Genomic DNA, 23,196 nt, shown 5'->3' on the forward strand with positions numbered 1-23,196 from the left:
CAGCCGGGGAATCAGCGCCTGCCTCTCCGGGCGGGCTGCGCGGCTGTGCGCGGCTGACAGGGGGAGAGAGCGGGGGCCCTGGGAGCGCTCCACACGCAGCTCCGAGGGCTGGGCGAGGCAGAGGAAAAGGAACAGTACCTTGTTGGGGAGTTGGTTGGGCGCAGGTCAGCGCGGTGGTCCGCGTCGCGTTGTCTTCCGTCCGATGTTAGGAGCGAGCGGCGGCTCGGCTCTGGCTCGGGGGTTGGCGGTGCGGCGCGGGCCGGGTTGCACTGGGCAAGTGCCTCGGGATTTCCTGAACGGGAGAGCACCTGCAGAGGGCAGCGATCCTCGGCGCAGACCTCTTTTGATCCAGGCGACGTTCAGGCGCCCCACGCAACAGCTGTTTCAGCGGCGGCGCGTTCAGGGGCACAAGACACGAAGGGGTGCAAGCAGGCACCGGGCGCCACCTTCTTTTCACGTTGCGAGCTGCAGCTCGGGGCCAGTCACGGTGCTTGGATCAGCTGGGCTGGTCTTCACGTTGCTCCTGGGCCAGGCAGGCGGCAGTCACTTTGTTTAGAGGGAGGGCAGCTCCCAGAGTGGTGCTGAAGAGCGCGATTGTCAGAGCGCGCTCTGCTTTTCCTGGAGAGGCTCGCAGAAGGAATACAGCGTCTTGCAGTGGTTCCTCTGTCAGGGGGTAGCGCCCACTGTTCCTGGGGCGCTGGTCAGGGGGCAAGTTCACAGGCAAGCCCTTGGAGATCTTTCAGCAGAGTTTGGCACAAAGTTCAATAAAAGCAAAAGTCTCTTGTAGTCTCTTCTTTTCCTCTCCTTCTGCAGCAAGGCACCAGACACAGGCCAGAGACAGCACTCCTCCTTGTCCTTCCAGGTCCTTCTCTTCGGGCAGAGTTTCTTCTGTAGCACAAACAGGATCTAATTTACAAGGAGCAAGACTCCTACTTTTATACCCAGTTTCTTTTGTTCTTACAGGCCAGGGGGGCCTTTGCATAACTGTTCTCAGTCCCTGAGCACTTGTGGTGGGTACTTCTGCTTCTGCATTCAGTGTGAGGGCAGGCACATCAGCCGCTCCCCAGGGGGGCGGAGCCGGCATTGTGAAGACAGGGGCAGCTTGAGCACTTTGTTGACAAGCTTCGGTCCTTCCTGGGCCAGGTGCAGGCTGAGTCATCAGTCGCTCCCCAGGGGGGCGGAGCCAGCATTGTGGAGGCAGAGCACAGCCTGATGCATCATTCAGGGAAACTCCCACCTCCCACTAAGGTGTCATCCTGCTATTCACCACCTGTCAACACCCAGCCCTGTCACTCACACAACTCAGACAGTCAGATACACACAAGAGCAGAGGCGGGCTGAAATGGTTAGACAAGCAAATGCTAACTTTCTAAAAGTAGCATTTGCAAACCCAGGATATTAAAATAAACTTTACTAAAAGAAGTTTTTTATTATTCTGAGTTCAGGCATACTAAACATGACTCTCTACCATGTTCCCTGAGCCTGCTCGGATTATAGAGTGTAATAATTCCAGCAGCCCATTCTGGCCTAAGGGGAGCAGGTAGCCTTACAATAGTGAAAAACGAATTTGGTTGTAATTCACTACTAGGACATGCCACACACATCAGGGCTTGTCCTACCTTACACTTACAATGCACCCTGCCCTAGGGCCTACCATAGGGGTGACTAATATGAAGTTAAGGGAAGGTTTAGGGGCTGGCAAGTGGGTGCACTTGCCCAGCCAGCATGACAGTACCAGACTGCACACAGGTTCTGCAATGGCAGACCCTAGACACATTTTAAGGCTGCTTCTGTGGGTGGCGCAACCAGCGCTGCAGGCCCACTAGCAGTATTGGCATTTACAAGCCCTGGCACTCCTGGTGCACTTTACTAGGGACTAACAGTAAATCCAATGAACCAATCATGGACATCAATCACATGTACACTTTTCAGTAGGGAGAGCATATGCACTTTAGCACTGGTCAGCAGTGGTAAAGTGCCCAGAGTCATTAAACCAAACAAAATAGGTCAGAGAGAGTATTGGAGGAAGGCAAAAAGTTTAGGGATGACCCTGCCAAGAGGCCCAGGTCCAACAGGATACAAATTTTTAACTTGGAACGTGCGTGGCCTGGGCACTTGCTCCAAAAGGCATAGGGTGCTGTCCTTCCTTCGCCGCCATAGAGTTTCTGTGGCGTGTTTGCAGGAAACGCATATGAATGAGGAGGGTGCTCTTAAGCTGGCGAAGAAGTGGAGGGGTCAGATGTTCCATTCCTCCTTCTCTACCTATGCTAGGGGGGTCCTGATCTGGGTGGCACCCGGGGTTCCCCTGGCGGTCCAGTATGTCGAGGCGGATGTTGAGGGCAGATATATTCTCATACGAGTGAAACTGGATGGGAGGGACTTCCTGCTGGTGAATTCCTATGCACCTAATGTAGATGACCCGAGTTTCTTTGCCGGCTTGCAGGAGCTTATAGTGTCAGACTTAGATGCCCCCCTCCTCTGGGTTGGAGAATTTAATTGTGTACTGGATCCACTGCTGGACAGGCCTCCCCCCGCGCGGGCACGAAACCGCGGATGACGGCACGTCTCCAGGAGGTGATGGATAACCTGGGTGCTGTCGATGTCTGGCGCCTCGGTAATCCGGGACTGAAGCTTTATACTTGTTATACCCCCACGCACAACACACATAGTAGGCTCGACAGAGTCCTTGCTGCCAACATCGGTGCGTCCCTTGTCTTATCGGTCACTCATCAAGCCTGGTTTTTATCCGACCATTCGCCTGTGACGTGCGTGGTACAATGGGTGGACCAGTCCTCCCGCCCAAGGACCTGGCGGATGCCGGGGGATCTTTTGCAGGATCAGGTGGGACGGGACCATGTGGAGACGACCCTACGTACCTATTTGGATCTGAACTGGGGAGTGGGTGATATGCCTTTTGCGACCAAATGGGATGCCCTTAAGGCAGTCGTGCGGGGCGCATGTATGGGTCTGACCTATGGAGTCCGCAAACAGCTGCTCCGTGAACTCACACGTGCTGAGGAGCGCCTCAGCCACTACCAATCCTTACCGGACCCGAATGGGTTGAACATGGACTCTGAGCGGACGGCCCGAGAGGGCGTTCATGATATCCTGGCCCGGCTGGATAGATTCACTCTTGACCGCTATCGACAGCGACTCCACCGTGAGGGGGACAAGTCGGGCCGATTGCTGGCCTGGATTCTCCTTAGGGAATCGGCCCCTGCACGGATCGTGGCGTTGAGGAACCCCGCTGGGGACCTGGTGCACTCGGAGCGGGACCTCCTTGTGGTACTTCGTACTCATCTACAGAAGGTCTATATCGCGGACCCCCTAGTGACAGAAGCATCGTATCACCCGTACCTCCGTGGTTTACCTCTTCAGACCCGCTCTAAGGAGGATACTGAGGAGATGGATGTTCCGGTGACGCTTCATGAGGTCAAAGTAGCGTTGGCCGCCCTACCGAAGGCTAAGACGCCGGGTGGAGACAGTTTCCCTCCAGAGTTTTATCAGGCGTTTGCAGATACCCTCGCGCCCTGTCTCCTGCAGGTTTACCATGAAGCGTTGGAGCGTGCCACACTCCCGCCCACCATGCAGCAGGGTGAGGTCTGCATGCTCCTGAAACCGAGTGGGGATAGCTGTGATCCTGCGGCCTACCGACCAATCACTTTAATTAATACTGACGCAAAAATCCTCACTAAGATCTTGGCCACCCGGCTGGCGCCACATATGGCGCGCTTAGTTCATCAAGATCAGTGCGGGTTCATTCCGGGCCGCAACACCGCCATGAATCTCCGGCGCCTGAACCACGTTCTACACGAAGTGCGTAACAGGGAGGATCCTCAGGTCCTGGTCTCGATAGACCTGGCTAAAGCCTTCGATACAGTTAGCTGGGGATACCTGTTGGAGGTGCTTCGGTTGGCGGGGGTGGGGCCCCTCTTCTGCGCCTGGATCCGTATTCTCTACAGTGCGCCTACAGCCAGGGTCAGACTCGGAGCGGCTCGCTCGGAGGAGTGGCAGTTGGGCAGGGGTACCCGCCAGGGGTGCCCCCTGTCGCCGCTCCTATTCGCTCTGGCGATTGAGCCCCTGGCGGTGTCACTCCGTGCGGAGATGGCACCCTGGGGAATACGAGTGGGGGATGTGGTGCACTTGGTCTCGCTTTATGCGGATGGCGCGTTGTTCTACCTGACCTCCCCCCGGGAGTCGCTACCGCTCCTGTTACGCCACTTGGAGCGTTTTGGTGCGGCTTCTTGGCTGCGCCTTAATCCTGAGAAGTCCCTGATCTTTCCCCTTGCGGGATGCGGTGAAGACCCCAGTGTAGGTTTCCCGCCCCTGGGACTGAGGTGGGAGATGGAGGCCTTCCGCTATCTGGGTATCCAAGTGGCCGTCTCTGATGAACAGTTGCTGGCCCGGAACGCCGACCGTGTGCTCAGTTCCCTACAACTGTCTGTATCCTTCTGGAATACACTCCCACTCTCTCTCATGGGACGGTTGGCCGTCTCGAAGATGGTGATGCTGCCAAGAGTGTTGTATATCCTACAGAATACCCTCTGTCCTCTTCCTCCTCGTATTTTCAACAAACTTAATACGATGCTCACCTCCCTGCTTTGGACGGGCAGGCGCAGCAGAGTTGCGTTGCGCACGGTGGTCAGACGCTGGGAGGAGGGGGGCCTAGAGGCCCCGCGTTTTGATCTATACTATTACGCGGCCCAACTTCTACCGGCTGCGCGCTGGTTCGCGGGTACAGACAATTGGGAGTTGCGACTCCTGGAAGGTAGCGCAGATGAGAAGACGTTACAGGTGGCTCTGATGCAAGGCAGAGGAGCGGACGACTCCCTGCCGTATATTGTCCGACACACTGCGGGACTTTGGCAGCGAGTTGTGGAAAGGGTGCTGAGACGGGCCCCTTTTCATAGGGAGCTACCAGTATGGATATTGGCACCGGTCACATTAATGGAGGAACACATGTCGTTTCGGGAATGGTGGTGAGGGCGGCTGTGAAACCTTGGCAGACCTGTATCCAGACAAGTCCTTTGTGACCCTGGAGAGAGCTACGGAGGCCTTCAGTCTTTCTGGGGGTCAGTACCTTCACTATAGAGGCCTGCAGAACATGGCGAGGGCGACCAGGCCACAGTTCCCTGAGGCGCCCCAGGTGTCCCATACTTTGTAATATCCTGCTATTGTGCGGCACAGGACGGCGACTGATAACGCTGTTATATACGGCGATGAGATGTGACTCAGCCCCCCCGATATCCCCATCCTGGGCGGCGTGGGAGGCGGATCTAGGGGTTGCTTTAGACCCGGGGCAACGGAAACGGATAGGGACGCTTACCAGGAAGGTGTCGTGTAACGCACGTTTCAATTTGATCCACTTTAATTTCATGCACCGCACTTACGTGACCCCAGTTGCTTTGCACCGCATTGCTGCGGATAAATCAGATGCCTGTCCTAGGTGTGGTTCAGTCGGAGCCGGATTTCTCCATTTGGCTTGGGAGTGCCCGCTGGTCGGGGACTTCTGGAGAGTAGTAGTAGTCCACATCCGGAAGGTCACGTGTCTGCGTCTTGACCTGACCCCGCTCCACTGCTTGTTGGCCCTGGTCCCCAAACCTAGGAAGAGGAATCTGTCATATAAAATGCTGCAGCTGCTCTTGGTGCTGGCTAGAAGGCGGGTGGCTATTACCTGGATGGGACAGAGGGCACCAGACATGACATTGTGGCTTCGGGATGTAGGGGAATGGACATTGGCTGAGGAGACGCACATGCAGCATACGCGTAAAGATGAACGGCTACAGGAGGACTCGCTTGCATGGCGTATGATGTGCGCGGTGGGGTCGGCTCACAGCGACTCCGATGCAACTAGTGCTGCATTGTTCTCCTCTGAGGAATCGGGCCCGGAGGAAGGGGCGGCGGGAGGTGGGGAGGGAGAATAGGTGGTGGGGTAATGCCCTGATGACTGCGCACAAGTTCCTTACTGTCAGTTTCTATACTTGCAGTGCATCCCGAGGATTTGATTCTTGCATCTCCTGTTATATCTGCAACTGTTGGAGCCATACTAGGACTGTGAACTGTGTACACCTGTATTTATCTATGCTGATGCCAATTTTGGGGGGACTGTATTGTTTATCTTGCTGAAAAAAAATAAAGTTAGTAAAAAAAAAAAAAAAAGTTGCATTCACTAGTAGTTTATACATGGATGGACTCTACATACCAGGCTCTTTTTATAGAAAGGAGAAGGCTTGTGGGGCTTGTTGTCAGAATCCAAAACACTAAGGGGATCAATCGTTTTCTGTAACACGGCAATCTAATCTGAAAAAATCAGGGTTTAACTAATTAAAATTGGCCCAGCGTTTGACTAGCTACCTAATGAGTGAATAAACGACATTGCGTTTAACCGACATAACACACTAACCTTTCGTGTGCCGCCAACCGGCGAGAATGCTGGTGAAATGTAACCATCCGTGTTAGTTCCTAGCGGGGGCAAAATAAGTGTGTGTAAATGAAAGGTGATTCAATCCTGATGTGCATTATCTGAGGGCCATTTAGAGTGGCGCCAAAAGCCTACCTTGCCAAAATACTTCGTTATTCTGAAATTCTGTGTTTCTTCAGCGCTCGCGGTCCTGTCAAATGAAAGGAACGCTTATGAAAATTATTTCAAGATTCGTGTTAAGACTTAAAAGGCGCACTTTGAAAATAAAGCGTTACCTTCTCCAGACGCGTTTTCACAACAACTGTGTTCATCGAGGTCTCAATCAAAATGGCCGGCTAGTGTCCAGACTGCATATATTTATAATGAACCCAGGTGCATTGTGGACCAAGTCGTTTTTAGCCGCTAATTGAAAAAGGGGATTTTCAAATTCGTTGGAAAATGACTTGCTAGTATTTAGCGTAAGTGTGGAATCCACAGTGTATTTAAGTTAAGTGTAGATGCTGTGTTATTAAAAACTTTTTTCTGAAGTTGTGGTGTGTGAAGCGAGTGTTCCGCTCTTCCAGACCCTTCATTGCTGGATTAAAATTCACAAACTAGGTAAATGCAAGGGCACAACTAGTAAGCCCAGAGCCCCTTTGGTGATTTTGAAAGGATGAATATTTGTAGAGAATAGAGGAACCGGGCCCACTGGCCCGACTTGGCATGTCTAATCTGACAGACAAGTCACTCAAGAAAAAGTCAACTTATTACAAACGCGCTATCTCCGAGAAATTGTTAAGCCCGGTTTGCGCGCTATTAAATTTCAAAATTAGATATGCTTCCTTTTGGAGCAAAATACGCTCGACATCATGGCATTGATTTGTGGATTTTACTGTGAGTAAGACGGACCACTTAAAGTCATGCTCGTCATGTCCCTTTTCAAAGAAGTGCTCCACCATGGGAGCTGACATGACTTTCTTCTTGATTCAGGACCGGTGCTGACTGATTCTATGGTTAATCTGCTGGCTAGTCTTGCCAACATACATCTTCATGCAAGGGCACACTATCGCATAGACCACATTTTTGGTCCTGCAAATCGAAAACTCTGTATGTGACCATTTAACTCCTTGATGTATAAATTCCTTGCCTTCGATCGTATTTGGGCAGGCTACACAATTCCCACACTTGTGGTGGCCCTCAATAGGTTTCAAATTCCATTGTGACAGCAAGTCACATTTTGGCTTTGGTGTTGTAATGTCAGCTCTGATCAACTGTTGACCGATGCTCTGATTCTTTTTGTATGCAAAATCGGTTTAGGGAAGGGACAATCAAGACCTTCCAAAAGGTGCCAATTCTTCAGCACAGCCTGTCTTAATTTGTGTGTGTCAGGGCAGAAGTAGTTACGCACACAAGTTTGTCAAGCGGTGTGCGTTTCTTGACTTGAAGTAGGCATTCACGAGGCGTGTTTCTAGCTCGTTTGAATGAATGTTTTAGGAGCTTCTTAGGATAGCTTCTTTGTTGCATGTCAGAGCAAAAATTGCGGGCATGTTTGTCATAATCCTGTATGTCAGAGCAATTCCTTCTAATCCTAAGTAGTTGCCCATAGGGCAAATTGGATATAAGGTTTCTCGGGTGAGCGCTTCTGTGGTGTAAAATTGTGTTCCTATCTGTAGATTTTTTGTAGAGCGATGTTTTTAATTGTCCTTGATCGCATATAAGTTCAACATCTAGGAATGTCATGCGACTAGTGCTGTGTTCAATGGAAAATTGGATGTCTCTATGTCTCGTATTAAGCCAACCGTGAAATGCCAATAGTTCGGTATGGCTCCCCTGCCACAGGAGCCAGACGTCGTCAATATAACGGTACCACTGTGTGATGTGCTGTTTAAAGGGGTTGTTCACCTCCACGAATTTCTCAGTCCCTCACTGTTAGCATATTCGCTCTAGCACTAGAAGATACAGGTGACCCAAGCTGAGGAGACACTCGCAAGGCTTGCAAAATATTTCACCAATGCCCATCTTCAAGCATCAAAGTGGAACCTGAAGTCTTAATTACTCTCATGGGACTACCAAATCTGGCACCACCAAGTATAGCATATGGGCATCGGATTTGAACTAACTACACCCCTGAAAGATATTTTACTATTGATCGCTGCCTTTCTTTGCTCATAAAAATGTTGCATTTTAATCGGTTTCCTTTCAATGGCAACAAATTTGCTTCCCCTTTCACTAGTTCTGTCAATGGGAAAACCCCTTGTCCCCTTTTTTTTTTGGTTTAAATCTTTTATTGAAGTTTCAACAAAACAGACATAGGGCACATCAACAACACGGGCGTGCATGCGACCGCCCTGCAAGGAACAGTCAACCCGCTCTTCCCAAGTGCCGGGGCCCATGGGTGCTGTGTAGAGTGTGTCCTTGAGTGCTGAGAAGGCCCCGCAAGCGAAATAAAGCTTTGATTCAGTCCCATGAACACCCAACCATCCCCCCCCCTCCCCGCTCCCGCCCGCTTCCCACCCACGTTTCCCCTTCCCCGGTGTGGTATTTGCGGTGATATCAGTTCTCACGAGGCTTGCCGGATAGGCGGCCCTCAGTTGGGTGATCGAGGTTCCCCCCGGAAGTCGTCTGGAAGCCGAAGCACCCTGAGATATCTGGGGCAGGTGATTTCATTGAATTCCTCCGACAGGAGAGAGACGAGGGGTTGCCATGTATCGAGAAATGTGTCCCTTGTTTGGGTAAGGGAGGCCTGTATCTTCTCCATTCCCATGATGTACCACAGGCGATGGAGCCAACCCGTGTGGGTAGGTTTCCTAGGGGTGCCCCATAGAGATAAAATGTGTTGGGTGGCTGCCCCCATTGCTAGTCCCATCTGTTTCCCCCTGATCGATTTGAGAGGAAATGTGATGGCGTTAGGAAGGCCAAGGAGCGTGTATGCCGGGAACCGTGGGATTTCAGTGTCAAAGTGTGTGTTGAAGCTCTTGAGCACCTCCTCCCAATACCCCTGAACCTCAGAGCATTCCCACAGGATGTGAGTGAGTGTCCCCTGTTGGCCGCACCCCCTCCAGCACTTAGGGTCTCTGCGTGGGTTACCTCGATGAAGCCGTGCTGGTGTAAGGTGCCAATAGTACGCTATTTTCACCGCTGCCTCTTTACTGGCTACATTACGGGCGGTGTGGTGGGCCCTGTAGTAAATGTCTTGCCATTCCTTATCTGTGAAGGAGCGTCCTAGTTCGTGTTCCCATCTATTCTGCCCCGCCGACCGCGCAGCAGGGGGAGGTGGGCTGAGCATCTTGTAGAGGTCAGTGATTGCGTGTCTGTCGGTGTTTTTCGTGTGGAGCAATTTTTCATAGTCTGTGAGGGGTCTGCTCACGTGAGGTAGCACATCCTTCTCCGTGAGCCAGTGTCTGATCTGGAAATATTGGAAGCGTTGGATCTGTGGGAGTGTATAGCAGTCTTGCAAAGTACGCATCTGCATGAAGCCCGCGGGGTCGAAGAGGTCGCCGGCAGCTTTGCATTCTGACTCCCGCCACTGCGAGAACGACCCGGGGGCCAGTCCCGGAGGGAACGCTGGGTTGTCAAACAGCGGGGACATCGGGGACGGGAATGTGGTAAGGCCCTTCGGAACCGCTACCTTGTCCCATACCTGCATTACCGTCCTCGTAATAGGTGATTTCCTGAGGTATGAGGGCCTATCTTTCCGTTTTAGGAATGGGACTTTCCAGAGGGACATCTGACCCATAGCTCGGTCTTGAAACAACCATCGCTTTTCCCATTCGGGCCTGCTCCATTCTAGGAGGTAGCGAAGTTGAGACGCGTGGAAGTAGCGCAATAAGTCAGGGACCCCGAGTCCGCCTTCCGCTGTGGCCCACGTGTTCAGGTCCCTGCATAGGCGCGGGCGCTTACCTGCCCACACAAAGTGTGTGATGGAGTCTTGCAACTGTTTGAGCACTCCAATCGGGGGTGTCTGGAACAAGTACAAGACCTTTGGTAGCAGGGTCATTTTTATCTCTGCCACCCTTCCTAACCAGGAGAGCGGTTGACAACGCCATCTTGCCAGTTCCCCTTTTAGGGCAGCCAGTAGCGCCGTATAGTTCCCCTCGACTGTCTGGGCTGTGCTCGGGGTTAGGGAGATGCCCAAATAGGGTATGGACATCTGAACTTGAAGGTCCCCATAGTTCTGGTGGCAGCGCCGCGCCACTTTTGCGTTCCGACCAAGAGGCAGGATTAGGGATTTCTCCACGTTCATCTTGAACCCCAACACATTCCCGAAGCTCTCTATCTCCGAAAGGAAAGCCGGTACCGACGTTGAGGGGTTCTCCAGGGCCACCAGGATGTCATCTGCGTACAGACTTATGGTCTGCTGTTCTCCACCAAAACGGACGCCTGTAATGGACCCGTTGTCACAGATCCGTTGGGCCAATGGTTCGATATACAGAGCGAATAGCAGGGGTGAAAGTGGACACCCCTGCCTGGTTCCTCTGCGGATGTCTAAAGGTCTTGAGCGCACCCCATTAACTGTGATCCTGGCTTGCGGGGCGGCATAGCAGCTAGCGACCCATGTGCGGAACCGGTCTCCGAACCCATAGCGCACCAGGACGGCGTCCAGATATCCCCAGTCTACCCTGTCGAACGCCTTTTCAGCATCTACTGATAGTAGGACCGCGTCGGAGTCATTGTAGTGAGCTTTATCAATGACATGAAGCAGGCGCTTGGTATTGTCTGCACACTGCCTGTTGGGGATAAATCCCGCTTGGTCCGGTTCAATGATTCCCGGTAGGCACAGGCCTAATCTAGCTGCCAGCACGCTTGTGAATAATTTGAGGTCGAGGTTAAGTAGGGAGATGGGCCTATATGCTTTGCAGTGGGACGGATCTTTGCCCGGCTTGGGGATAACCACAATGTCAGCGTCTAGCATGTCTTGCGGGATGGAGCCTCTACACTGGAAAGAGTTGAAAAGCCTGGTTAATACCGGTGCGACCTGGGGGCAGAAGGCTTTGTAAAAGCTTGCCGAAAAGCCATCCGGGCCCGGGGCTTTCAGAGGCTTGAGACGCGCGATCGCATAGATGTCCTCCTCGGTTCTGGAGGGAGGCCCTGGTGGGTTCATCCAGGGGCGTTATCTCCGTGTCTCGGAGATAAGTTTTGGCGGAAGTCCGCTCGTCCGGTGGTTCCGCCGTATACAGCGAGGCATAGAACTCACGGAAGGCTTCTGCTATATGGTCCTCGTCTCGGACGACTTTCCCGTCTTGGGTATGGACGGAGGGTACTTTTGCCCGCAGGGTCTTAGCTTTAAGGCAACTCGCCAGTAGACGCCCTGTCTTGTCACCCCCCACATAGTAAGTATGGCGCAGTCGCAGGGCTGCATATTCCGCCCTATCTAAATCCAGGCTAGCGAGTTGGGCCCTGACCGCCTTAAGCTGTCGCCATATCCTGGGGTCCCCGGTCCGACTGTGTACTTGCTCGAGTTCAATCGCTTGTGCGGTCAAGGATTGTCTCTTTTCCTTCCGTACCTTGGCTTCCGCCGCGGCCACCGAGATCAGTTCCCCCGCACCACCGCCTTAAGCGCCCCCCACACCGCAGTCAGGGGAACCTCCGGAGTGTCGTTGGTTTGCAGATATTCTGCGATGCGGTCACGAAGCCGCTGCGTCACCCCCTCATGTTGCAGGAGTGCATCATTAAGGCGCCATCTACCTTTCCTCTGTGTGACTCTAGGGGCTTGCATGTGGAGCAAGAGTGCGTCGTGGTCAGACAACGCCGCCGGGAGCACTTCCACATCTTCTATCAGGGGAGTTGTGTCCGCGCTGCCAAAAAAATGTTCAATGCGTGCATAAGTGCGATGTACGTGGGAGTAGAAAGTGTATCACGGGGTGGTGTTTGCGCCATAGGTCCACGAACCCCTCCTCCAACAGCCATTGGCTCCCCTCCTGCATGATCGCCCCGGCAAACCCCTGTCGGTGGCCGGACCTGTCAATGCTGGGATCCATCACTAAGTTTGTGTCTCCGCCCACTAGTATTGCCTTAATGTTTGGTTGCAGTGCGTCCGCCAGCGCCCCCTTAATGAATGATTCTTGCTTGGTGTTTGGAGCGTCGAGAGAGCCTACAACCATCTCCAGTCCCCCTATATGGAGTGTGTGGGCTAGGAATCTCCCTTTAATTTCAGCCACCTTGCCCCCTACTGTCCCCCTAAAATGACGTGCCACCAGTAAGGCCACCCCCACCTTCTTCTCGAGGAGTGAGGAGTAGTGCTGGGTCGGGAAGGCCCGTGAGCGCATCCTGTGCCAATCCTTGGAAAGCAAGTGAGTTTCTTGGAGCAGACAAATTTCCGCTCCTGAGTTTTCCAAGAAGGGCAGGACAGCCCTGCGCTTAACAGGGTTATTAAGCCCCTTCACATTTAAGGTGAGGATCTTCAACGTGGAGCTAGCCATCCGTGGAGTTTTGTGAGTAGCGCAGCATGTTCGGCTTGCACGGGGTCTGCCAGGTCCCTATGTCGGCCCGTACCGCCTCTATTGTACCACACCAGGAGGGATCCAGTATCTCCTTCCCCGCCCCCCCGACCCCAACTTCCCCAACTGTCCCCCCCCCGTCCCACTCCCCCCCCAACTCCCAACCTCTCCCCACATCTCCCCCTTGAACTCCCCCCCCAAAACAACTCCCATAGTCTCGGGCCTATCGGGACAAAGTCCAGGTCCGTAGTTCATCGTAGAAAGTGGGGACATGGTGGCGGCCAACCCTTCGGCCCCCCGACCCCTCCCCCCCCCGAGAGGAAAGGCTAATGAGGGTAAACCCTTGTGTCTGACCCCTCACTGTTTAGCAGCAGTATTGTCCGCCACCTCTTGCACTGCAGCCTCTCGTTCCTGGGCGGTGAGGAGAGGGTCCGGCCTCTTGAAAGATCTAGGGGAACGTCGCCTCCGCACTGTCTGCCAGGAGCCCCTGGACCTCTGACTCGCGCCATCCGTAGGTCCGGGCGAGGGGGTCTCGGTCGTGGTCTTCTCCTCCGGTAGGTCAATGTCTAGTACGGCACAAGTGTCCTGGAGAGAACGAAGCTGGTGTAGAGACCCCTTCCATTTGAAAATGAGACGGAACGGGTGGCCCCAGGTGTAGGGCACGTCTTTGCTTCTCAGGTAGTCAGTCGCAACCCTGAAAGAGCGCCGTTTCTTCATGGTGATGGCAGAGAGATCCTGAAAGAGAGCCACCTGATCTCCCCGGAAAATGACCGGCTGTCTTACCCGGGCTTCTCTTAAGATTCGTTCTTTCAGAGGGAAGTCCGGGAGAAAGGCCAGTATGTCTGGGGAGGGGGCTGGCGCTCGGCGCGCTGGGCCGACCCTGTGAGCGCGGTCAATTCGGATCTCAAAGTCGCTGGGTTCCCCAAGGATCTCCCGGAAAAGGTCCTGTAAATACGTTGTGGCGTTGCCCCCTTCCGATTTCGACGGAACCGCCCGGACTCGGATGTTGTTCCGCCGGGAACAGTTCTCCAGATCCTCCGAGTGGGCCTGGAGATCTACCTGCTGGTCCTGTAGGCGGATGATCTCTTGTAGCCGTTCCACCTCCATGCTGCGGGTCTGATCTGCCTCCTCCATCGCCGCCACCCTTTCCCCCAGGCTATCCACGTCTCGACGCAGTTCCTTCTGCTGTCCCGCTAGCTCCTGCTTCATGGTCTGAAAGTCATCTCTTAGGGTGTTGAAGAGGGAGGCCAGGAAAGCCTTAGTGATGGGTGCAGAGTCATCGTCTGTGCTCGAGGCGGCCACCGGGGTCTTGGGGGGCGATTGCGCCGGGGCTTTCTCAGTCTTAGCGGCATTTTTGTGGAGCAAGTCCGTTATGGTGCGGTTGCCCTTGCGCCCCGCGTTGGCCATGTCGGTGATCAGGCAGGGGCGACGGAACGTGGGGAGACGGGTCCGCCGCCCGCGTCGGGCCGTCCGGCTCAGGGGTCCGGGCTCTCTGCTCCTCTGCTGCTAAAAGTTGCAGGCAGCTCCGGTCCAGTCGTGCTAGCCGCCCCAGGGGGGACACCCCAGTCTAGGCCGTCAACGCACGCTCCGGGCCCCGGAGGCTGTAGCGCTGGCCCAGGGGAGGAACTCCACGTCTTCCAAATCCGGTGCGGGCGTCTGCACCTTTCGCCGTCTGCTCACCAGCTCCCGGGGACAGCCACCGCAGCACCAGAACTCACCACGCTGGGCCTAGCAGTCTCGGGCCCCAGGAAGGGTCAATCAGATGTACGCGGGCAGCGGGATTTTACACTGACCCTGGACGCCTCTCGCACTCCCGCCCGATCCCCTGAAGGTTACTGGTCTTAGGGGCTGCGTGGACTGCCTGATGATTGTGTCTCTTGTTGGTCCGAGCCCAGGCCCCAGCCGGGGAACCAGGCTCCACCACGGCCCTCTCTCTGTCACAGTCCCCGGGGGTAATCGCCGTTTCAGCGTGAAGGCCGAGTGTTGTAGTGCCAATTTCGCGCCCTGCGCGCGGTCGGGGGTCCCTTGCTCAGGCTCGGCCTTCCCCCGTGCTCTTAGCTGTCCCACTGTGCCTCCCTCTGCACCTTACCGGTGGGGCCGCTTGCCTGTGGGGAGGTCGCCGCCGCCGTTCCCGCCTCCGGGCCGCCGTCCGCGGCGTGTGTGCTGTTTCAGCGCTCCGGGTCCCGACTGGGCCTGAAGCTGGGGGCTTGGTTGCTGCAGTGGGCTGCCGCCTCTCCCAGCTCTTGGCCAGGCCGCTCCGAGGGCGCCTCTCTCGACTCCCGGTCGGAAGGGGAGCCCCGCAGGCACCGGGCACCCACAGCCGCTCTCCCGCAGCCTCGGGTCTCCGGAGGCCTATTCTCGGCCCCGCCGTTTTCTGCCAGCAACTGCGCCACAGCGACTCCCCTGCAGCACCGGATGGTTCGGCTAGCTGCGGGGCGTCGATCGATCGGGGGAAAAGGGGAGATAACCCGCTATATTGCAGCAAACAGGGGCTTAGGGCCGGGGAGCCTCCGAGAGCGCGTCCGTTCAGGCCGCCATCTTAACCTCGCCCCCCACTTCTCCCCTTTTTGAGCGAATGGGGTCATAGTTTGGGATCATACTTTGACAGAGGCAAGTCTGTCTGTTGACAATTCATATGGGGTTCTACCTGCTACCCTATGAGAAATGGTATGGTATGCCCGGAGGAGAGTTCTCTTTTTTTAGTTTTTTTTTAAAGTTTTCAAAAAACCTTTATTGAGAAACCAAAGCATGGCAAACACAGTAGTCGGCTCCACAATGGGATCCTGGATTCAAGCCAGTCCACTGCCCGTCCAAAGTTTGATCTCCACAATTCATCCAAATCCCTAGTGAGCGAGATGCCCAAGTAACACGAGGGACCAGAGGCCCAAACGAACGGAAAATCAAGTGGGAACGGCACTGTGGCATCAGTCAAAGGGAAAAGAACAGACTTGGTCCCGTTCACCTGGATGCCCGAGAGCCCGCCAAACCGTAAAATTTCCCAGACCAAGGGGCTAAGATTATCCTGAGGATGGCGGACATATAGGGTAACATCATCCGCATACATTGAGAACAGCAGGGAGCGGGACGAGAAACAAATACCTCTGTGGGTATGGTGCTGCCGAAGCCTGGCTGCAGGGGGCTCCATCGCGATAGCATAAAGCATGGGTGATAAAGGGCACCCCTGCAAGTACCATGAGCAATGTTAATGGGGTCGGAAATCTGACCATTAATGCGGATACGTGCCGATGGGTTAGTATAGAGGAGTTTAACTTTACGCACAAAGAGATCGCTGAACCCCATACACGGTAGGATGTAAAATAAAAAAGGCCACTCTAGTGTATCAAATGCCTTGGTGGCGTCGAGTAGGGCCGCCACCCCCGGCAGATTGGGATTGATTTAATGCAATACAGAGAAGATAGTGCGGAGGTTATGGGATGTTGCCCTACCAGGAATGAAGCCAGATTGATCGGGGAGAGCTATGGTGAGTATGAGTAAAAGGAGACGAGAGGCAATCAATTTAGCGAAGATTTTGTTATCAATATTTATAAGGGAAAGAGGGAAATAGGAATCGCGGTGGTCAGCAGGTTTGTCAGGCTTGAGAAGCAAGGTGATCATCGCCTCCCTCAGGGATGGTGGGAAAAGACCGGTATCAAGGGACTCATTATACATAGACGCCAGATATGGCCCCAGAATGGTAGCAAACGTTTTGTAGAAAAAGGCAGGCAGGCCGTCCAGGCCAGGGGCCTTGTCGCCGGGAAGGCTATTGATAGCTGCCAGTATCTTCCCTGGAAAAAGGTTCATCAAGGAATTTTCGATGATAGTCCTCGAGCCAGACAAGCTCAATAGAGTCAAAATATCGATCAAATTCCTCCTGCGGCAAAGGGGAGCCGGCAGAATAAAGTTGTGAGTAAAAATCCAGGAAACAGGATTTAATATCTTCCTGGGAGGTGGTTCTCTCCGAACCCCCATCGCTCAGGGCAGTAATATAGGAGGCGGCTTGCAGCCGGCGAAGAAGATTAGGAAGAGTACTCCCCGGATGATCACCCTCCCGAAGCTGCGCGCTCTACATTCCCTACCCAAAAAAGACAACTCACGGCCAGCCTCGTCCGAGAATTCGGTATGCTTTAGGCACAGCGGCGCCAGCGTCTCAGGGCTGGGGCACGACGCCTGAGCGGCATCCAAATCTTTAATCTCACCTTCAAGCTTAGCCAGGGAGGAGCGAATAGAACGAAGTGTGGCCGCCTGTTTTGAGATACATTCGCCCCAGATTACAGCCTTGAACCCTTCCCGTAGGGTGTAAGTGGAGTCAACAGAGCCCACGTTTAGCTCAAAATAATTGGTGATCGCGGCTTGGATCTCGGAACAGAAAACAGAGTCCCGGAGGGCATTGGGGGGAAGGTGCCAGGTGCCAGGTGAAAGCCCGACGCGGGGAATGAGGAGGCCTGAGATGGAGCTGGACCGGCGCTTGGTCAGAAAAGGTGCGGGCCATGTGTTCTGCCCCAGTAAGCCAGAGATCAATCCGTGACCAACAGCCCCTCGCCCCAGTAACGCAAGTGCCCTCCCGAGCCACGGGGTGTAGGTGTCGCCAGGCATCGTTAAAAGTGTTAGCAGTTAAAATAGATGTAATAGCTGAAGCTGCCCACGGATGGGAGGAGTAGGAGCCCGACCGGTCTAGAACAGCCGAGAGGGTGACATTGAAGTCCCCACCCCAAACCACCGCCACGGGGCCATACGAGGATATGCGGTGCCAAACATTAATAAAAAAGTCAGGGTCGTATACCGCGGCAATCATTACAGGCAGGGCCAGTAGTAAACCATGGAGAATCACATACCTGCCCCCCGGATCTAGAAGAACCCGGATGGTCTGCCAACGGAGGCCCCCGCACAGAAGGATAGAGACACCCCTGGCATACGACAAATACATTGAAGAGTGGGATTCCCCCCAGTAACGGGATCGGAGTCTGGAGAGGGTTTCAGGCAGCAGATGCGTCTCCTGTAGGAGAACGATATCCACCTTGTGTCGCTGCAGATGGGAGTGTATTAATCGAGCCTTGCAGTGATTGTTCAATCCCGAACGTTCCAAGTCCAGCAGATGATGTCAGCCATAGGGAAGCGGGGCAAAAAATGGCAACGGGCAGCGAACCACGCAAACCAGCACAGCGAGCACGTGGTGCCAGTGAGTCAGAGGGAAGGAAAGTGCAGCGCGGGGAGGGAACAGCATGGAAGGGTGGAGACAGGTCACCATGCATATTAAGAGCAGAGCAATGCAGGATTGGTGATCGGGCGCCCGACCGGCAGGCGTGACATGGAGGGCAGAACACATCGGCAAGTGTCAACGACGTCCCACAGGCTCGGCCATAGGAGGGCGCAGCAAAATGGGGAAGGGAAGAACCTGTGAAGCAGCATGTTAGGCAGTGAGTCATGACCAGTAAATGTAAACATGGCAGAGCAGAAAGCACTATGCAGAATAATAGTGGAAGCAGAGCGGATCATAGACTGAGGTAAACCAGCGGCGGAGCAATGTAGAGAGCACAATGCAGTGTTAAGAGCCAGTACTGTGGAAGAAAGTAACAACAACCAACTTGTGACAAAAAAAGTCAGCAAACCCAGAGAAGGGGTAAGACCCCCCCCCACAACAACACTTACCCCCCCCTACCCACCCCGCACCCACTCCAACCCCCCAATTAGGCTGAGGTAACCACCCACCCCACCCAAGGGACCCACAACTTGGAAAGGGGAACACCGCAGGAGCAAAGGGAATCATCTCAGTGGGGGCATGGCGAGGCTCGGCGAACACCCCCGCAGAAAAGCAGGGTGGCCAAGCTCGGGTGGGAGATAGCATCCAGAACAGACATCACAGTAAACAGATCACAATGGTCCGTAAAGTCAATAGTTGCCGCTCAACCTATCAGTGTTCTCCAGGGGAGCCTCAACGCGGGGGGAGCGGGCATCCCTCTATAGCCTCTTGGCAAATGCAAGAGCCTCCCTCGGGTCCAGAAAGACAAGAGTCTTGGAGCCCTGCCGGACTCTCAATTTCGCCGGGTAGGCAAGGGAGTAACTGACATCATGTTTCTGGAGGATACATTTGGCCGGCAGAAACTCCCTCCTGGCGGCCTGTACAGTGAGGGTGAATTCCGGGTAAAAGGAAAGAGTATTGCCCTGGTGTTTGATGGTGCCCTTGTCACGTACGGCTCAGAGAATGGCATCCCGGTCGCGGAAATTTAGAATCTTTGCCACAATGGACCTGGGCGGGAGACCAGGACCGGAACGTGGGCCCAAGGAGCGATGAGCACGCTCAACAACAAAGAACTGGGACAGAACATCCCCGAAATGTTCCCTGACCAGCTGCTCGATAAAGTCCTCCATTCTGGCAATGTTGGTTGACTCCGGAAGGCCCGTGATTCGAAGATTGCTCCGTCGGGAGCGGGCTTCTAAATCCTCGTTTTTCTCCCTAATTACGGCCAGGATCTTGCCCATCTGAAGCAACTTCTGCCTGTCTTGGGTAGCAGCGTCCTCGACGTCAGACACCCTGGATTCAACATGGAGCAGTCTATTGTCATTAGAGTCCACACGGGCCTTCACCGAATCAAGGCACGCAGAGAGTTGATCGAGTTGAGCCGCTATGCCGGTACAGTCGATTTAACTACCAGCATGATCGCCTTGAGGTTGTCGTCGCGGCTCGGGGGGGGGGGGTGTATCAGTCGCGCCAGCTGAACCGGCGCAGTCTGAACCCGCTCCGTCCTGGCAGGAGGATCTTCTGAGGTCGAAGGCGATCTTGGGTTGCTTAGGGTCAGATTTCCCCATATCGATGGGCGCTCCAGATGGATGTGGGGCACGAGGGAGAGAAGAATCAGGTGAAGCGGGCTGTCAAATCTGGAAAGGAGCCAGGCCGGGGAGCAGTGGCCGGGCTAGTGCGACAGGGAAGGTCCCGCAATTACTTGGCAGAGGAGGGCCAGGAGTGTAGAATAGGGGCCTGGCACAGAGACTACTGCTCAGCCTCCACCATTGAAATCAGCACGAACATGATGGCAGGAAGGTGGCAAAAGTGGATCCCAAAGCGCCTCGAGGCACCTAGACTCCCTCACAAACAAAGGAATAGCAGAGGGAGCATGAGCACAGCAGGGAGCCCGGGAAGAAGCAGGAGCAGGAGACCCCCACCAGAAGCGCCACAGGCAGAGGCACAGGTTGCAGCCGGGGGGGGAGGGAGCAGGCCCCAACACACAGAAACCCCCGGGGTAGAGTCAGGCCATCCTCCAAAGTAGAAAGCGGCGGGCACGTGAAGGGGAGATCCCGCAGCTCCGGGGACCCACAGCAGGCTCAGCAGGGCCCAATCAGAGAGCTCACGACAATAGGAGGCAGCAGCAGGCCAGCAAACCGGGTAGGCCCACCCAACAGCAGGCCGAAAGTCCGGTGAGAAGGCCAGGGGCAGTAGCAGACAGGCCAGCAAGCCGGGGACAGCAGGCCGGGCACAGCAGCCTGTACCAGGCTTGCTCGGTTGTAGAAAATAAATGTATCTAAATAATATTTTCTTGTACAAACATATATGCCTGAGTTCAGTCTTTGAGTGTGTGACATCATTTTCTGCCTGAGTGTGTACAGCAAATGCTTAACACTACCCTCTGATAAAGCCTTACTGCTCACGCACAATACCACAAATAGAGAGGAAGGTGCTATCTGCTTTTACCTCTGCCTACCTTTGGGGTTCCACTGGACTCTGTGCACACTATACCTCATTTTGGTATAGTATATACAGAGCCAGATTCCTACCATTAGAAATTGTGACATTTCTGCCGAAAAGAATTGTGTATTGTACTGTAGGCTGGTGATTTATGTAGTGTACCAATGTAGGGGTACACCATGCAAATAGTCCAGATGAGCCTTACTGGTTTACAATGCTTAAATTAATAATCCCAAGTGCTCTATTAGTGGGAGTGTGGTCAAGCAGTTTAGGCTTATCAGAAGGCCGTGTTAAGAATTTGTTGTACACACAGAGTCAATAAATGAGACACACACTCAAGAAGGAAAGCCGAGACCAATTTAGAACAAGCATTTGCAATGCAATAGGTCTCGCATTTATGAGAGTTTGACCTATTGGCATTATAATAACAAGGCCTTTTATTTATGTGTTGTTTTAAAAAAATTAAACAAAAAGCATTGTCATTTACAATGCCAATCACTTAAGCTCTAGCAAATGCGAGACCTATAGCATTGCAAATGCCTGCTATAAAAATGAAAAAAACATTGGATGAGAGCATGTCCCGCCCCAACAGCAAGTACTGGGTGTTTTCGAGGATTACAATTTTTTTTTAAATGAATGGAATTTTTTTAATTTTTATTCAAGGTGCTGTACAAAAAATGATACAAAACAAATGGATCTCAGTTAAGCCATGCTGGTCAGGCATACCCAAGAGAGACTAAATGTGCTCCTTTAGCAAGGCGTCAAAATAAAACAGTGTATATAGCTGTGAAAGGTAAGTAAAAATGAACAAAAAGCACAAAGGAACAAAAAAGTGAGAGAGCACAAGCAAGACAGGACGCACGCAACCAAGCGGTGAAAAGCCATAAACAACAGGATGGGAAGATTCCCAAAGAAACTGTAGCTTGATAGTGAAGCTGCCAAGCCCTTTGATGTTGGGATTAAAGCGCATTTACTGTTTTTTATTCCACTAAATTTTTAAAAGTCGAGCAAAAAACAAGTTAAAATATTTTATTCAGTTGTCCTTGTTTCGTTAAGCAATTCTTTTTGCCGCAAAATTAAATATTTGCCCTTATAAAATAATGTACTTTTGTTGCAAATAGAACGTAACTTCCTGACAACCTCTATAGAAGTTACCATCATGGTTAGGTGAAATTCATGCTCGCAGTCAGGATTAGGTAAATATAGGAGGTTTAATGAAAAAGAGAGCAAAGCTCAGAAAACAACACTATCCCATAGGTATGTAGTAAATAAAAAGGTATAAAAAGTATTATTAAAGCGGCCAATGACATTTAGCCCTAAGGCAGTATCACAGCCCTTTTTTCAAAAATAAAAGAGCGGGAGAAGCAAATAAGGACGTAAAGAAGGCAAAATGTGACACTGCCACATAGACGTTTCATCACGATGCTACGTTTCATCACAATACCGTTGATTCTAAAAAGAGTCCAAATTACCCTCAAACTAAATTAACTTTTTCCAATATAAGCTATGGTTATCAAAAGGACTTGCGCTACAAATGTAAGAAACCCAACTCTACCTTTCATACGTTCGAAAATGTAAATACATTTTCTAGTTTAAACGGGCAATCACATCTAGCGCTACGCATGCTATAAAGTAAATACATTATAATTAAACGGCCAATCACATCTATACTATGCATGCAAAAACATACATATATTATATTTAAAGCGGCCAATAACACCTAGGGCTTAAATCGCATTATAGTGCTTTTTATTTTTAAAAATAAAAGAGTGAGACAGGCAAACAAGGACAAAAGGAAGGCATAACATAACGCAGCCCCGTAGATGTACTACATATATGCTACAGTTTAGTTTTGTCACAATACCACTGGTTACAAAAAGCGCCCAAGTTGCCCTTAAATTAACTCTGTAAGTGACCGTTTCCCAATGTCATCTGTGGTTATCAAAAGGATTATAGCTACAAATGCAAAGAAATCGACCGTCTATGTATACAACGGCGGTAAATAAAGTATAATGACAGCAGCAAACTGCATTGCGCGCAAACACAGCATCACAGCACTTTTTTACCCTAAAAAAAGAAGTACAAGAAAATATGGTTTGCAAGAAGACATAACACAACACAAGGATGGAAGGAAGGCATAATATATCACTGCCCCGTAGATGTACTATGTATTTTCTACGGTTTCGTCACAATACCATTAGTTACAAAAAGCGTCCAAGTTGCCCTTAATATAAAAAATGTCCCAGTTTCATCTGCGGTTATCAAAAGGATTATAGGTACAAAGACAAAGAAACCAGCACTACTGTTTATGCATGTTTAGGCGGTAATTAAAGTATAATGAAAGTAGCAAATTACATCAACGATAACACTGCATCACAGCGCTTTTTTGCACTAGAAAACCAGAACAGGAAAATAAAGACCTAAAGAAGACACAGCATGACACAAGGGCGGAAGGAAAACATAACATAACACTACTGCGTAGATGTACTACATATACGCCAAGGTTTGCTTACAATACCATTGCTTAACAAGCACGCAAGTGGTGCGTGCGCCACAGCGACACATCTGTTTTGCATTATCGGGCATGATAATGCAAAACAGATGGCGGCCTTGCGGGTAACAGACACCAATAGGCCGTGGGATGGGCAAATGCGGGAAATGCGCCAGCATTCGCCCAATTG

This window comes from Lissotriton vulgaris, chromosome 5 (genome assembly GCF_964263255.1).
Source record: "Lissotriton vulgaris chromosome 5, aLisVul1.2, whole genome shotgun sequence".
Classification (NCBI taxonomy): domain Eukaryota; kingdom Metazoa; phylum Chordata; class Amphibia; order Caudata; family Salamandridae; genus Lissotriton; species Lissotriton vulgaris.